Here is a 5,777-nt window from a genome sequence, read left to right on the forward strand (position 1 = left end):
CTCATCCGTGGGAAACAAACCTTCTTTAAAGAGTATATTCACTGTGACTGGACAAATGAGATGACTACAGTAATAGAACTACATAAAAAGACCCAAGGATCAAAGAAGAAAGGCACAAAATACTAAAGAACATTATTTTACTACCCATATAATTTGGGAAATAAGTTGGATGACAGATTCTTTTGGAAAAAGTGACTTTTAGAGGTTTCAATATCTGCTGACGGAGGTCAAGAAAACTGGGGTAACTGAAACTATAGTCTTAATTATATATAGGCTTTAAGATGCAATCATACTCAGGGGCCGGACCCATGGTGCAGCAGTAGGGTAGGGCCTTGCACACGGCTGACCTAGGACGGACAGCGGTTCAATCTCCCAGCGTTCCATATGGTCCCCAAAGCCAGCAGCGATTTCTGAGCAGGAGCATCACTGGGTGTGCCCAAAATTTTTTAAAAAAGGAAAGAAAAAGAAAAGATGCAATCATACTCAAATACTGACAATTCAACAAGCTTTTATTAATCAAATGTGAGAAAGAAAGCAAAGATCCTATCTTTAGATTATAGCAAAAAGTAAACAAAATTAGTCACCAAATCTCTATACTTAACAGAATCCTACAAACGTGACATTGTATATAAAAAAACATAACCCATAATCAGTAAGTTTTACCTTACTGACTACAGACCTGCTTAAATAAAATGCAGCTAAGATTATTAATATACCATAACTAGTAAACTCTATATGTATCATTTTTATTTATCATCCCTTCCTTACTATAAACTTTTAAGATCTCCTTCCCCCAAATTTCAAAGATAATTAAGAGTTAATTTTGTTGAAGGTAACGGCTTGTTAAAAGTTTGATTGTTGCTTGTTTTTGCTTCTCTCTCGTCTCTGTCTCTAACAAAAATAATTTTCAAACTTTTTTGTGATGATTCAGACATGTTTTTAAAGACATACTTCTGGCCTGAGGTCTTTTCTGTTTGTAAAAGCCTTGTAGCTCTATAGGGATATTATTGGTCAATGTATGAGTCCACCATGCAGACAATCATGAAAAAAATATTTCCAATATAATTAGCTTTATAGAGAAGAAATCTAAGAAAATACAATTGGAATATTGTTTATTTTTTTTTGAATAATAAAACCATTCTGGGCCGGGTGGTGGCGCTAGAGGTAACGTGCCTGCCTTGCCTGCGCTAGCCTTGGATGGACTGCAGTTGGATCCCCCGGTGTCCCATATGGTCTCCCAAACCAGGAGCGACTTCTGAGCGCATAGCCAGGAGTAACCCCTGAGCGTCACCGGGTGTGGCCCAAAAACCAAAAAACAGAAACCAAAAAAAAAAAAAAAAACATTCATAAGATTGTGGCTTATTGCCTATATTCATAATTAAATATGTGAAATTACAATTGCAGGTTAGCAAATATAATTATTTTACTCCCAATAAGGTTAGGTGTTTTCTAAAATAAAATCCAACAGTATAATTAGTGTGTTTATCAATTCTAGGCATGATGTGATAAAAAGGGAACATTTTATATGTAGGAGAGAGAAAGCATGAAGGTATAAAAAAAGAAGGGAAGAAGTGGGTAATCTAGAATATATATATGGTAATCAAGAAGTAATCTAGGGTAATCTAAAATATAGTCAAATCATGGCATTTAACAGGAATAAGAACTTCCATCTATGTTAACCTGAAGGGAAGCATGGATGATGGGTACAAAAGTATGTACAAGAGTAACAAAGCAAAATAAACAATTTAAATATTCCTGGTTTTAACAGAGCAGCTCCATTTATACCTTCTTACCTTAGTGGTTTCAACTGCAAAGAGCAACAATATAGTATAGATGCATAGAGAATATTTATTGAAGCACTATTTAATATCAAGAATTAAAAAGTTGGGTCCGGAGAGATAGCACAGCGGCGTTTGCCTTGCAAGCAGCTGATCCAGGACCAAAGGTGGTTGGTTCAAATCCCTTTGTCCCATATGGTCCCCCGTGCCTGCCAGGAGCTATTTCTGAGCAGACAGCCAGGAGTAACCCCTGAGCACCGCCGGGTGTGGCCCGAAAACCAAAAAAAAAAAAAGAATTAAAAAGTTGATCATGGGTCAGAGAGATCTTGAGCAATGCGAGGATTAATCTCTGAGTATAGAGCCAGGAAACAACCCTGAGTGGGACCAAAACACCTATCAAAAAAGTTTCCAATAACTTTCATACTGTTTTTTTGTTTTTGTTTTTGTTTTTTGGTGTTTGGGCCACACCCGGTGATGCTCAGGGGTTCCTCCTGGCTATGTGCACAGAAATCAAACTGGCTTGAGGGGACTATATGGGACGCAGGGGGGATGATCAGTCCTAGGTCAGTCCTAGGTCAGCCGTGTGCAAGGCAAAACGCCTTAGTGCTGTGCCACCGCTCCGGTCCCATCTTTCATTCTGTTTTTGAAAGATATTTTCAGGACAAAACATTTACTGTAATTATGACTGATTTTGTTAAGGCGTAGTAAAAATGGATTTTTGTAACCGTCGAATAAAGAGAGGCTGAAAATACAGTGCCAATGAAAGTTGTAAAGACCATTTGCAAACTTTTTTTTTTTTTTTTGCAAATACCTAGGTTAACTTTGACTCCAATGTGTATATATGTGTTTTCACAAATTGAAATTTCATAGATGAAATTTTCCAATTAATGCATGTACTTAATCTGTAAACACTGAAGATTTTTTTTTTGTTTGTTTGCTTTGTTTTTGTTTTTGGATCATACCCAGCAGAGCTCAAAGGTTAGTTGTGGGGCCCGGAGAGATAGCACAATGGCGTTTGCCTTGCAAGCAGCCGATCCAGGACCAAAGGTGGTTGGTTCGAATCCCGGTGTCCCATATGGTCCCCCGTGCCTGCCAGGAGCAATTTCTGAGCAGACAGCCAGGAGTAACCCCTGAGCACCGCCGGGTATGGCCCAAAAAAACCAAAAAAAAAAGGTTAGTTGTGGTTCTACACTGAAAAATCACTCCTGGCGGGCTCAGGGGATCATGTGGGATACCAAAGATTAAACCTGAGTTGGCTCCGTATAAGGCAAGATTTCTACCCAAAAGAAGTACTATCTTTCTAGCCTCAACACAGGATTTGGAACTATGGTAAATTAACCAGCATTAATAATCTCTTCTTCCAAAATTACAGTGGCAAATGCAAAAGGTTTTGGTAGCAGTTCACAACTAATTTATATTGCATTTTACAACTGATATAATCTCCTGGAAACCCTTTTCTAAGATTTGTTTGAGGAGTACACAGTACAGCAGGTAAAGGGCCTTGAGCGTAGTGACCAGGGTTTGATCCTAATACATATTTGGTATCACATGTCCAGCAGGGCATCAGAGCCAGAAAGCCCTGAACCCCCTCCAATGCATGCAAGCAAGCAAACAAACAAACAAAAACAGACCAAAAATCAGACGTGGTTGAATATTAGCTGAGAAATTAATAAATGACAACTGAAAGCAAACAATTATGCTCCCTATGTTCTAAATAAATGCTTGTGATTAAAAATAAAAAATAAAGAATATCGGGCCAGAGTAGTGGCGCAAGTGGTAGTGCATTTTCCTTGCTACAAGCTAACCAGAGTCCCATATGGTCCCCCAAGCCAGGAACTATTTCTGAGCTCATAGCCAGAAGTAACCCCTGAGCGTCACTAGGTGTGGTCCCAAAACAAACAAAACAAAACAACAACAAAAAACACACACACAAATAAAACCCAATATCTTCTAATGGAACCCTTTTTTAAAATATAATTTCTTTCTTTCTTTTTTTTTTTTTGGTTTTTGGTTTTTGGTTTTTGGTTTTTGGGTCACACCTGGCCACACTCAAGGGCTACTTCTGGCTCTACGCTCAGAAATCACCCCCGGCAGGCTCGGGGGACCATATGGGATACTGGAATTCGAACCACCATCCTTCTGTATGCAAGGCAAATGCCTTACCTCCATGCTATCTCTCCAGCCCCATAATTTCTTTATTTTCTAAAATGATTACGAACATGATCATCATTGGGTTTTAGCCATAAAATGCATAACCCCTCTTCACTAGTGCAACTTTCCACCATCATTGTCCCTCCATTCTTTACCTTTCCCACCCCCTTCCTGTCTTTCTAGACATGTATTTCTCTCTATAGTAAGATACTTTTTTTTAAATGTCCTATTCCAAGAAACATTTTGCCACTATCCTATGGATAAAATATCTATCACTAGCCTCTTCCATAGAATTAGATTAAATCACTGGATAATATCCAGCAGGTTTAATTCCATAAATCTTTCATTGGAACTCCTTTAATTAAGGACACATACTTCGATTCTTGCTTTCTCGATTTCAGAGGAGCTTTCTTAAACTCAATTGCAGCTTCCACCCAAAGGAATCCAGCCCATTATGCAAAAGGGTTTTATGCAAACTCTTCCACTGATGGTCTAAGAAATGCACAAGAAAACCAAGGATTAAAATTTTTCTGTGGGAAATTAGTTCCATGTTTTCATCCAGCACCTGCAAGAGGCAGAAGAAAGGAATTGTCCTGATGCTGTGGCAATTCTTTTTCTGGCATCAAAGTGGCACCACACCGCCCAATTTCTCTTGGGCAACTTTGGCAGCCTGTTGGCCCTTTTTACATCCCATCCTTTAATTTTATTTTCTTAGTTATTTTATTTTATTATGAATTCTGTATAATTTCCTTTTGTTGTTGTTGTTTTTCTTTTGTTGTTTTTTAATATTTTATTTAAGCACCTTGATTACAAATATGATTGTAGTTTGGTTTTAATCATATAAAGAACACCCACCTTCACCAGTGCAACATTCCCATCACTAATATCCCAAATCTCGCTCCTCTCCACCCCGTCGCCTATATTTGAGACAGGCATTTTCTACTTCCCTCATTTATTCACATTGTTATGATAGTTGTCAGTGTAGTTATTTCTCTAACTGCACTCATCACTCTTTGTGGTGAGCTTCAAATTGTGAGCCAGTCCTTCCAGCCTGCCCAGACCTAAACTCTATTGTCTCTGGGCCTTATTACAGTAATACTTTAATTTTTCTTAAAACCCATAGATGAGTGAGACTATTCTGCATATATCTCTCCCCCTCTGAGTTATTTCACTCAACATAATAGACTTCATGTCCATTCATGTATAGGAAAATTTCATGACTTCATCGCTCTTGACTGCTGCAAAATATTCCATTGTATATATGTACCACAGTTTCTTTAGCCATTATTCTGTTGAAGGGCATCTTGGTTGTTTCCAAAGTCTGGCTATTGTAAATAGCGCTGCAATAAATATAGGTGTGAGGGAGGATTGTTTTGGATTTTTGTGTTCCTAAGGTATATCCCTAGGAATGTTTATTTTATTTTTTATTTTTCTCTATATTCTTTTTCTTTTCTTCTTTTCTTTCTTCTCTTCTCTCTTCTATCTCCTCTACTCTTTTTTCTTTCTTCTCTTCCCTTCATTTCTCTTCTCTTTTCCTCTTCTCTCCTCTTTTCTTCTCTCTCTCCTCTCCTCTCCTCTCCTTTTCTTTTTTTTCTTTTCGTTTCTTTTCTCTTTTTAAATAATGTCTTTATTTAAAACATCCCAATCTTTTTAGCCTGTCCAATTCCCCCAGGGCAGAGTACAGGCGACTTGCAGAGCAGCTGGATTAAGCCAGAGCAGGTGAGGGGGCGTGGCATGGCCGAATTTTGGCTTGTCGCTCTCAGCCAATCAGCGCCGCCCACCCGAGAGGACTCCATTTCCCAGCAGCCTATGGGGCCGCGCCTTGTTTTTCTCCTCCCTGGGCTCTGG

This window comes from Suncus etruscus, chromosome 18 (genome assembly GCF_024139225.1).
Source record: "Suncus etruscus isolate mSunEtr1 chromosome 18, mSunEtr1.pri.cur, whole genome shotgun sequence".
Classification (NCBI taxonomy): Eukaryota; Metazoa; Chordata; class Mammalia; order Eulipotyphla; family Soricidae; genus Suncus; species Suncus etruscus.